The sequence below is a fragment of the Lynx rufus genome, unplaced genomic scaffold (assembly GCF_022079265.1).
Source record: "Lynx rufus isolate CCGP_SWC_20201006 ecotype Redwood Valley unplaced genomic scaffold, mLynRuf1.p SCAF_6, whole genome shotgun sequence".
Classification (NCBI taxonomy): Eukaryota; Metazoa; Chordata; class Mammalia; order Carnivora; family Felidae; genus Lynx; species Lynx rufus.
This window is the reverse complement of record NW_025814878.1, coordinates 60,609,506-60,622,279: the sequence shown is the minus strand read 5'-3', so window position 1 is coordinate 60,622,279 and position 12,774 is coordinate 60,609,506. Positions and strand designations below refer to the sequence as shown.

Here is a 12,774-nt window from a genome sequence, read left to right as displayed (position 1 = left end):
ATGTTTCCTTGTTTGAAAAACAAAAAAGACTCTAATACCTAAAATATTCCTTTTAAGTTAAGAAGAAAAGATTATAATGGACAAAATAAAGCTGGAGTCATTCTATTTTTTTCTCTCTAAATTTCAATCTTATGTCATCAAAATGCCTTCCTACCAGAAAGGATGAGAAATCCGCACTCTCAGATTTTTTCTTTCCTTCTACCTTCCTGCTTTAAAATGGTATATTTTTATTGTTTTTATTTATCAAAGTCCATAACACTTGCATTCTTTTTGGTAGGCATAAGGCTCTCAGTTGTTTGGCTCAGTTTTACATCTGAATGAACATTCAATAATATCAGTTAATTTTTCCAACTCCATGCTCTATTCCTGATTTTTACATTTTACTCATATCTTGGTTTGCTAGATTGAGACAGACAGTAGGTTTTCAAGAGGAACTTGAGGGTTTACCTTGGGTCTGGTAATAACTGTCCTCTGCCTTTATGTATAAGTATATGACCTTTGAACTTGGATTACCAATTGGTCTTTTCTTGAATATTTTCTCCTTGGAATTTTGTTGATATTGCTTCATTTTTTTCTGATCTTAAATCTCACTGTGGAAAGGCTGAGGCAAACTTGATTTTTCCTCTTTCATTCTCTGGTTTACTTGTCTGTGTGTGTGAAAATTTCTTTAGTCATTTTGAAATTCAATGACTAAACTAGAGCATGTCTCAAAGTGCACTACTTTGTATCAATTTTTCATAGAACATGATGTGACCTTTTACATTTTCAAAATCAGTTCTTTATTCCACAGCAAGATTTTTCCTACTGTATCTGTGGACATGTTTTTACTGTTCCATTTGTTGAGTATTTGACTGCAAAAATAGCACTTAGACTTATGGTATGAAACATTCTTTCTGTCCTTTCCTTCTTCCTGTTTCAATAACTTTGTCTTCTTTTTTTACCTTCTGCAATCAAAATAATAATCTCATGACTTTCTCCTGTGGCAATTGAGTTTCATCCTCAAGTTTTCTGATCCTGTTTATCTACCCAATTATTTGTTCACTTATCGGTGTTGATGTGTTCAATTTGCTTCCATGGCTCAAAAGTCTCATTCTTTATTAATGTACATCTCAATTCTTATTCTACTGAATTAAGTCTTTCTTAAATTCTTCTAAGGTGGGGAAAACTCCCAGGGTGGTTTTTTGTTTGTTTTGTTTTGTTTTGTTTTATTTATAATATTTTTTCCTTACTTGAGTTTATAAATATATATGATTATTTCTTTGTCTTTGCCTGCCAGATTTTCCCTCCCTACCTCCCTTCTTTCCCTCCTTCCCTCCCTCCTTCTCTCCTCCCTTAACTCATTCCTTCCTTCCTCCCTCCCTCCCTCCCTCTCTCCCTTCCTTCCTTCCTTCTCTTTCGTAATATGTGTTCATAGTGGTCATGCAATTATGAACACACCTAGGGCTGGGAATAATTTATGTTAGAGAAGTTGAAATATTTGCTGGCTAGTTACAATTTTAAACTGCATTAAGTTTCACTTCATAGGTGACTGTGCCCAATTCCCAAGGTTGAGCGAATCACTCAAGTTTCACATCACTTCTAATTTTACTGTGGGTCTATTAAAAATGCAAAACCTGCTGGGTTTTCCCATTTCTGCTAAGATCTTCAGATTCTATTTTATGTTAAAAGACTTCTGTATTCATTCCCTCTGTCTCTTTCTCTCCTTCATTCCCTCCCTCAATCCTCCTACTTCCTATCTGCACATCCATTCTTCCTAAACTGTGGCAGATTAGTAATAATTTATTGGATTATTTTGATGCATCATGTTCCCTCTACTATTTTGGATAGCCAGGTAAGACAGTCCATTAAGGCTTTCCAGAATGGTATGATATTGTCTTTGACTTTCATGTTTCTAGAGTTTACGGCATAAGTTTGAACTCCATACTTGCTGTTGGTGAATTTTTTTGTGCATATCCTAATTACGTGCGTATGTGTATATGTGTGTGTATTTCACTGGATTTTGTTTGAGGACTTCAAGAATACAGTGTCACTCATTCTGCCATCTTTAAACAAATTATTATTTTAAGATTTCCTGAATAGTATGAAATTATTACATTAATTTCTGAGTCTTCAAAATCCATAAATTAACTTTTTTAAATCTACATACAACTACAGCAAAATTAAAATTTAGAAAAACAGTGTAATGCTATGGATGATTTTTTTTCTTCTGAAATGACATTGCTGCTCAAAAATGTGAATGTTACACTGACTGCTTCATCATAAGTTCTTTGATTTTGATGAGCTGATACTGTCTAGGTTCAGGGGATGGCTTGATGCTCCCACTCCTTTTTTCTGTTTAAACTATGGCTTTTCTTTGATTTGAACATATGTGTTAGGCTCCCTCCCTTATTTGTGCCCTTATTCATTCATTATTTTATAAGTTTGATGTCCCAGAGACTGTGAACACTGAACTCACTTGGCACTCTTTATTGTAATGTGGTCTCAGGTAAGAATTAAGGGAATTATTTTTTTTTAATTTTGTTGAAATGGAAACATGACACTCCAAAAATTATACAGGCTCCTCACATACTACAGAGAAGATGGGTACCAATAACTTTTTTTAGTTCTTTTACCTCTAGAGCTATGTAAGGTAAGGTATCAAGGCAGGTGGGTCAATAGGCAGTTCATCCGAGTTGGGATGCTCCAGTGTCTTCATAACTTCCATTTGGAAATATGTGCTATATAAGTCAAGTGCTGATGATGAAAAGAAAAAAAAAAGTAGCTATACATTGACACTCAGCCCACATACAAGTTTAAGACTTTCGTATCCTAAGGCATATTCTAAAGCATTTCAACTTATGTGTATATTTTCTTTTTAAAGTCCTGGATCCTTTAAATTTGTTATCCCAGTGTTTTCATTTTTCAGATCTGTATGATCAGCAACATCTTTGCTCTGTAAGGGGAAAGCGAAATCCCGTTGCATAGTGTCATTTTTGATACAGTTCTTAAAAATAAGGGGGAAAAAAGGAAAGACAGGAAGAAGGAAGGAAGGAAAGTATCAAGGATGAAATTATGCCCTTGTTGAGCCTCTAATTTTCCTATGAATGAATTGTAAAGTAAGCAAGGGGTGAGGGGAAAGTGCCATATGTTCTTTTTCCAGAGGAATGTGTCTTAACAACAGATCAGAAGTCACCTTTAAATGCTGACTGCAAAGAAACCTTCAGTTGCTTATTCTGCAGAGGCAATTTTTGCCTTCTTTTTGCTGAGCTGCCAAAAGGAGAATATCTAAAAATAATTATTTCTGCCAGTTGAGTAATTAATGATGGTCTTACCAAATGACAATTTTATTGAATGGCATTAGACAAGATGGATTAGATTTTTATTAAATGGTATTTCAATGATTCAAGGACTCCATGAATGCCTCATGAAGAGTGTTCATGCTAAATCAGGGAAAGGTGTTTTTACTTTTCATGTTAACAACAAATGTGTGGCAAATACAATTACTTTTCTTTCAAAAGCAACAAGTTAATCTGTATTACCTCACTGTGCTATTATTACTTACATCATGCCTAAAATTATTAGAGAATACAAATTAATGGCTATTTATTTTTGCCGACAGACCTAAACCAGTAGTTCTTTAGCTTTTTATGTAAACTCTTCTAGGGATCTGTGTCCTTGCCCTTTTCGCCACTTCCCTTGCTTCCATCAGACTTGCCCCATGATAAAGAGTATAAGCGTTTTGTTTCTCAGCATACTGATTTGCCTGGCTCCCTTTTTCTACCATATTCACTGCTGAAAACACAAGAAAAGAAACAAACATGGGAAGAATCTGTAAATATCCTTCAAGGAGGCTAAGGGACAGTAGTTAAATAGATCTATGACAATAAACTCATGCTATTTTAGCAAAACATCTGCCACCTTCTAGAAGTCAGCCGTTGCCGTTTTCTCTCTCTGATCTGACATCACCTACCCTGGAAACTCTCTCAACCTAGTAATTTCTCAATGCTGGAGTGCTTACAGGGCTCAGTCTTAGGCCCTCGCCTTGTTCTCTTAGTGATCTCACTGAATCCCATGTCTTTAAAATACCATCGATGTGCTGACAATCAAATTGTATACATACAGTCCAGAGCTCTATCCAAATGCCAGTCTAGTTACATACTCTGCAGGCTACTTAACATCTCTACTTGAATGTCTAATAAACCTTTAAAAACTTACAATCTCTAAAAATGAACTGATTTTTCCTGACAAATCTGTGCTATGTGCTGATTTTCACATCCCAGTTAATGGCAAAGATAATAATGATTTGTTTAAATAAAAATGTTAATGTCATTTTGTTTCTTTCTCTTACACCACACAGTCTGTGAGTAAGTCATGCCAGCTCTATTGAAAAAATATATACAATCCAACCATTTTTCACCATACCCATTAATACCACTCTGGTTTGGGTCACCCTCATATTTCACCTGGAATACTGCAATTATTTAATAATTGATTTATTTCTTTCAGCCCATGGCCTTTCTACTACAATCTATACTCAGTACAGAGGCCAGAATGATCCATTTGAAATGTAAGCCAGATAATGTCACTTCTCTACTTAATGCCCTGTGATAGTTCGACATTTTACTCCGAATAAGTCATTAAAGTCCAATTTAATTGACTTTCTTCTGTGACCATCCTGCTTTTTCTCACATTCTCACATGCTCCACATCAGTCACACTGAATTCTTACTTTTTCTTAAACCCAGAAAGAATGTTCCCATCTTGGTGTTCCTTTTATCTGTAACACTAATCTCCTCAATATTCTCTCCGCTCTCTCCCCGCCCCTGTCCTGTTCTTTAAATCCTTCTTTATCATCTTTTCCATGAAGCCTGCCATGACCTCACAATGCAACATTGCATTCTCTTTCCATTTCCACCTGCAGGACACTGTTCTCTGTTTTTCTTTTTGTCCATCTTCTAACATACAGCACATTTTACTTCTTATTTTTGGTATCTATTTTCTACATCTCCTATTAGAATGTATCCTCCTTGAAAGCAATGAAATCTGTTTTGGTTACTGAGCAGTGATAGCCATTTTCACCAATCAGCCTGTTCTCTAGACAGGGCATCTTGGCCAGCCAGGGCTCTTCCTTTCACCTGAAAGTGAGCTTATCCGGATATAGATTCAATTGACCCAGTGAATAAGACTATCATATGAGAGCCCTTGCTGGACTGATATTTCTGCTAATCCACTTAGGGATAAATTTCCACATCACAGTGTCACAAAGAGTATTGGGGAAGTTTGGAACATCAAACATGATTAATCATATCATTACATTTCCTAATGTGGGAGGGAATACCCTTTAGTAACAGTGCATGATTCCAGTATGCAGTTATATATTATGCTAATTTTTCACTTAGAATTTTTTTTTTTAAATTTTAGAGGCACAGAGAGCACGTGCATGTGAGTAGGGGAGACAGGCAGGGGGAGAGGATCTTAAGCAGGCTCCACGCTCGGTGCAGATCCTAATGTGGGGCTCAATCCCACAACCTTGGGATGATTACCTGAGCCATAATTGAGAAGAGTCAGATGCTCAACCAACTGAGCCACTCAGGCACCCCTGCACATTTTATAGTGATGTTCATGTGTATGATTCATACACAAAAATGGTGTCATTTGATTTTAACTGTAATCTCTATGTTTTTACTATTACCATAAGTATATTTACTTTTTTGACAAGATATTTTAAAAATTAATGGTGAATTCAGGCTGCTTATACACAGAGATACAGAATGAAGTGAGCAGCAGCTGAAAATCCTATCTTATTCAAGACTACACTAATGACATAAGTTTTTTTCTTGAAAACTTGGGATTTCAAAGCATAGCTCACAATATTGCATAATGCTATTTGGCAAGTAGAATTTCTACAGAATTGGAAACTTCAGAAATTCTAACAATGCACTAATTTTAGTTTTTGAGTACTAAAATTTATGCTCACCGTTTACTAGGAAGTAGCCTTAATCTTTCACAAAATGAAAATCTTTGGAATTGTATCATTGTAGTGTAAGAACTAAATAAGGAATTGTGTTTGAAATTGGTCTGTAACACATCTGAAAGGGTCTGAAGATATGAAAATCAATGTTTTAAGAAGTTCCAGCTTCTTTCCAGCTGACACAGTCATTGGTTGTCAGTCACAAGTATAAAAAATCCTACCAGCAATGTTGGTTCACATCAAGCTGGTATGAAGGAAAACTAGTCCGCATGTTTACACATTTTCACTTTCTGTCACCTCACCCCTTCAACTTCTTCCAGAACTCTGGCCCTCTGTGACCACATGATGGTTGAGAACTAGGACTGTAGGATTTTGTGGAAGAAAGGCTTAAAAGTGGGCTGATAAGAGTGGCTTTATATTTCTTATCTACTTTGGGGAAAATCCCCAATAAGGCAGGATAAGAGTTACTCGTCCCATTCTACAGAAGAGGAAATATATTTGGAAAGAGTAGATGACCCAAAGTTGCTAAGCTGGCGATAAGTAAAGCCATGACACAGAATTGATATCGAGTCTTTCTGTTTGTAAAGCCAAGGCACAGAACTTACAACCCAAGGCTTTCTCTTCTGCCATAAAATTAGAAAGTTGGACTAGATGATTTCTCAAGTCTCTCTGTGCTAATAAGTCATGGTTCTCTCATTCTAATCATGGAGAGATGAAGGACTGCATGGTGTGAAAAGATGGTTAAATATCGATGGTGTCAAAAATGGAAGGACTTTCACATGTTTATATAACCCATTGACCCAAGTAGTAGTTTCTACTGAGAGTTGATTGGAGTTCTGTATTTGTTACACACATCATTTAATTAATTCCTTTGCATCTACTGACAAAAAGATCAAAAGCTTTTATTAATTTTGCTTTTTTTTTTTTCCTGGAGATATTAGAGCTAAAGGATAGAGCCTTTCTAAAGGAGAATACAAATTACATTAAATGATTTCTGAATAAAAACCCAGTTGTTTATAGTAGGATATTCAGTCAACAGTAGATTACTTATTACCCTTGTTTGTTTCATAATTTTCATGTTTCACTGATTTTTTTCCTCCAATAGACTGCTTTTTAAAACAATGTTTTATTTATTTTTGAGAGAGAGTCGGGGTGGGGCAGAGCGAGAGGGGGACAGAGGATCCAAAGCAGGCTCCGCACTGACAGCAGAGAGCCAGATGCGAGGTTCAAACTCACCAACCAGGAGATCATGACTTGATCTGAAGTCAGACACTTAACTGACTGAGCCACCAGGAACCCTATCTTCCCATAGACTGCCTTAAGTGATCATCCCTAGCTAAAAGGGGAGTAAAAAGAAAAAACAATAAAAACATCAAGGTCAGAATGAATCCATTGTCTCTACTCCCCAAACAGTATTATGGTGCATTTGTAAAAGCAATAAACATCAATATTTAAAGATCATATTTCAAAGATCAGATGGTTTGAACTCATCATGTTTTACATAAAAGAAAACCTCATTGGTCAGTGAAGTTAAATATCAGCTCTGGAATCCAGGATTTTCTGAGTCCCAGATGAATTTGCTTTTAGATTATTATTGTGATTTTTTTCAACAAATGAAGGGAAAATTTAGTATTCACAATATTTTATTTGTTAGGAAATTATAATATATCCCTTTGTGGGAAAGCTTATCAATATTACAAATATTACATCCCCTTTGAACTAATTAAGAAATCCACACAGCTTACTCCATTGACTTACAACTAAAGGGATATAAAAAAGAAGATGACAACCAAGGACCATTAATTTTTCCTTTTCCTTCACTGGTAACTGCTCATTTAATGAAAATATTTAGTTTAAAAGCAAGATAAAACAAAAACCTTGTATGGCAGTAAGTTAAATAAGCATGTACTTTCTTTGAACCCAAGCAGAATTTTATTCATTGTATCAGAGTTCTAAATACCTGCCAATTATGTTGGGGTAGCACTAGACAATTTCATGGCTATTAGCCAAACTCTGTGCAACTTAATATATACATGGCCTGCTTTATATTTAAAAGGTTGGGTTCAAATAAGGTTGAAATTTTATTTGGATTACAAATTTTCATATTTTTATTTTTATCAATATTAAGTAGATAGTCTTTCCATTTCATATTTGAAGTTTGCAATTGCTTTTAGCATTCCCACATGTTAAGAGAAAGTTAACGTGTATGTATTATTGTTGAATCACTATATTGTACACTAGAAACTAATATAACACTGTGTGTTACTAACTGGAATTAAAATAAAAACTTAAAAACAACAACAATAATAACAAAATTAATATGTATCCTCATGGTATTTTTAGGGTCCTTTATCTATTAAAACTAAATTACACTTTCTTTGGTTAAATAATCTGACAATCATATTTATGATAAAATGAATGGAAAGATATATCTATATTTATGAATAGTGGAAACACAATTATATGTACTCGATAGCATGACAGAGGAAATATATTGCTTATTTAAAATGCACTGATAATTCAAAACTATGATTTTTAGGGAACTGCCTGTCATATAGTGAACACTCAGCAAATTGTTAACTACTCTCTTTATGTGTCAGGATTCCCAACCAGTCAACTTTCCAAACACATTAATTTCTAAGGAATTACACTAGATAAATTTCACTTCCATTTTCCTCATTTCCTGTGATCACTGTAAAAGAGAGAGCTAAGTAGACATAAAAAGCACAGGGTCGGGGCACCTGGGTGGCTCAGTCGGTTAAGCGTCCGACTTGGGCTCAGGTCATGATCTCACGGTCCGTGAGTTCGAGCCCCGCGTCGGGCTCTGTGCTGACAGCTCAGAGCCTGGAGCCTGTTTCAGATTCTGTGTCTCCCTCTCTCTCTGCTCCTCCCCTGTTCATGCTCTGTCTCTCTCTGTCTCGAAAATAAATGTTAAAAAAATTAAAAAAAAAAAAAAAGCACAGGGTCATTAAAAGGCTTACAAATTCATTACATAGGCAGGTTGACAGATATTGCTTCTTCCCAAACAAGGTTTGACCACTACCCAGTCAGACTGATAGTTGCAGCTTATACCTCAGTTTCCTTGATATTATGGCTAGTAGTAGAGTGTAGCTAGTGTGGTTGGATCTGTTTCATTGGTATGGCCTTAAACTTCATCAGAACAATATACATATGTTAAAATTTTGCATATCCCAAACTGTAGTACAACTCTTGATAGATTTTTTTCTGACATTCAAAATACTTTGTGCACTGAATTTAATGGTTTTTAAATAAAAAGCTGGGGGCAGGGGAGTTCTATAGTTTTTAGTAGCAAGTTGATACAGGTTTGTTTAGGTTAGTTTTGTTTTTCCTTCTTTTAGAGTAGAAAAATGTCCCGTAGCACATGCAAATATTAGCAAACAAAGTATTGATTTCTCTTTGGAATAAATAGAGCTTTCTCATGTTTTGAGGAGTTTTCACTTCATCAGCAGCAGCAACCTCTGCTTTATATGTGCCTTCAAAATACAGTGTCTTTCCTCAGTACAGTGGACCAAACTGATAAGAATACACATTTCCAATTCCTACCACTCATAATGCCAAGTATAGATTTCACATAATATTAATACTTAACAAAGGTTTAAAAAACAAAAAAAATTAAATTGCCAAGTAACAAAACAGAGGGAACATCAAGGTAGAACAATTACCATCTATGAGGAACTATGAGCGAAGGGTGTTAAATGCAAATCTAGCGGTTGGGACCAAGTCTTTAATGTATATAGGGACAAACGCAGAGCTTTGTATCCAAGAGGTAGCATACTGTACTTGAGCTTCTATACAAAATATAGCTTATTGAAAAGCTACCCAATAAATGAAAAGATGATGAGAAAATCTCCATCTTTCAGCCTACAGAAGCTACCAGGAAGCTTCCTGTCTAGCTGATACTAACAGTGGAGGATTGTGATAAGGATTAAAATTCGCATAACTATATCATGAGCTGAGGTCAAGTCCAAATTCACACTCCTCACAAGATGTAGGAACCCAATCAAAAATTATAATTCATGTTTATGTAATATTAAAATACTAATTATGGTTAAATAATACGATTAAAAAGATATCACTGTGGTCCTATTAGAAGCAAACAATCTAAGACTCAAGGAATCTCACTCTCTCCACTGACAGACATTATATAAACCCAGCTGGAAAAAAAGTCCCCAATAAAAAATTATATACCACTTGAGGAAACACAACTTGCTTATTCAGTTGGATATTTTATCTTTTGAATATTCCCCATTTTGTTTTTCCTAATCAAAACATCTCAAATATTTTGCATAATGGTGGCCAAATTTAAGTATCTACTTTGCTGAATAGAGTTACAAAACAAAATTTGCAAAATGCATCCTTGAGAAACTACAACAGCTAAAATTTGCTTTATAATAACAGTTAAAGGCATAATTAATTTAATTAATTATGCCTGACCTCATTCCCCAAGCAGATATGCAGTAAACATAATGATCTCTAGAGTACTGTTTTTATCTTTTATCAAAAACTTTAAAGAACTTAAAAGGATTTTTACAATTAGCCCATGACTGTATTTAAAATACTATAGTTTGTCACCAAATAAAACATACTTTGAAACTGATCTTTTCTATTGAAATGATCACATTAAGAATATCTGTATTCAGACTCTCTGCTCTTCCTCCATTGGACAGACAGCCGCATATTCTGGTGCAGTGCCAGCCGTGTCCCCAAGACACAATGGTGAAGGACAGAGTAAACAGATTTGGCTGTATTGGGTGCCTGGTCGCCAGAGCTGCTTTTAATTCTGGCAAAGTGGATATTGTCGCCATCAGTGACCGCTTTGTTGACCTCAGTGACCTGGTCTACATGCTTCAGTAAGCCCCCCCCCCCCACCCCCGCCTCCCCGGCATATTCAATGACACAGTCAAGGCTGAGAATCAGAAACTTGTCATCAATGGAAAGCCCATTTCCATTTTCCAAGAGTGGGATCTCTCCAATATTGAATAGGGTAATGCTTGTGCTATGATGTGGAATCCACTGGAGTCTTCACCAACATGGAGAAGGCTGGGGCTCACATGAAGGGTGATGCCAAGAGGGTCATCATCCCTGCCCCTTCTGTTGATGTCTCCATGTTTGTGATGTGTGAACCATGAGAAATACAACTCCTTCAAGATTGTCAGCAATGCCTCCTGCACCACCAAATGCTTGGCCCCTCTAGTCAAAGTCATCCATGACAACTTTGGCATCATGGAAGAACTCATGACCACAGTCCATGCTACCATTGCCGTCCAGAAGACTGTGGACAGGCCCTCTGGGAAGCTATGGCATAGGGCCTGAAGAGCTGCTCAGAATATCATCCCTGCTTCTGCTGGCACTGCCTAGGCGATAGGCGAAGTCATCCCTGAGCTAAATGGGAAGCTCACTGGCATGGCCTTCTTTAATCCAGCCCACAAAATGACAGTTGTGAATTTGCTCTGCCACCTAGAGAAGGCTGCCGAATATGATGACGTCAGCAAGGTGGAGAAGCAGGCATCAGAGGGCCCACTCAAGGGCATCCTAGGCTTCACGGAGGACCAGGTCGTCTCCTGTGACTTTAACAGTAGTACCATTCCTCCATCTTCAATGCTGAGGCTAGCATTGCCCTCAGTGATCAATTTTTAAAGCTCATTCCCTGGTATGGCAATGAAATTGGTTATAGTAACCAGGTGGTGGAGCTTATTGTCCACATGGCCTCCAAGGAGTAAGAGCCCCCTGAATTACCAGCCCCTGTGAGAACAGGAGGAAGAGAGAGGCCCCCAGCTGCTGGGGAGTCCTTGCCCCAACTCATCCCTTGAACACACTGAAAGTCTCCTAACCTCTACATAGTTTCCATCCCAGAGCCCCTAAAGAAGGAGAGGGTTTGGGGGAACCTGACCTTATTATGTTGTATGAAAAAAGTATACCCTTCCAAAATATGTGTATTTAGATTCTACATATAAATTTCACTTACTATCACACTCTCCAAATTCATCCATGTTGTCATGGATGGCAGGATTTTTTTTTCTCTTTCTGTCTCTTTTTTATAGTTTAATGTATATTAATAACAAATTGACAGGAACGGCACAGAAGACAGACATTAAAAACCTATATTTGCAAGTAGGACAACATTAGAAATATATAGTGAATGGATAGAATCTACTGTATGATAAAAATGCCACAAACACTATTGTCATCAGTAAGAAATTTACTTGTTTTGAAAAAAAGCCAAAGGCTGGCATTGTCCAGAGAAACTTAGCAGATTTATTTATAATTGTTAGAGTGTTGAACTGCTGAAACATGTTCACTGAACATTTTGACTTGCATTAATGCTTTATGTTCTGCATTTATATTAAAAATTCACACACAAATGAAATAATATTCAGCTTAAATATGTATTAAAGATGAATATATATGTATAATCATATATATATATATATATATATAATCACATATTCTTTATTAATCTGCCAATGGATGCTTAGATTATTTCTACAGTTTGGTTATTGTGAATAATGCTGCAATTAACATGGGAGTAAAACTATCTCTTTGAGATAATGATTTTGTTTCCCTTGGATATATACCCAGAAGTGGGATTTCTTGGTCATATGGTAGTTCTATTTGTAATTTCTTGAGGAGCCTCCACACTGTTTTTCACAATGGTTATATCAGTTTACATTCCCACAAACAGTATATGGGGGTTTGCTTTTCTCAACATCCTTACCAGCATTCATCTCTTATCTTTATAATAATAGACTTCTTAACAGCTGTGAATTGATATCTCATTGTGGTTTTTGATTTGCATTTCCCTAA

At 36.2% G+C, this 12,774-nt stretch overlaps 1 pseudogene; it reads left to right on the top strand.

Annotated features, from left to right (window-relative positions):
* The first annotated feature begins 10,683 nt into the window (after positions 1-10,683).
* On the top strand, positions 10,684-11,690 carry LOC124528687 (glyceraldehyde-3-phosphate dehydrogenase-like; annotated as a pseudogene).
* The last annotated feature ends 1,084 nt before the right edge of the window (positions 11,691-12,774 follow it).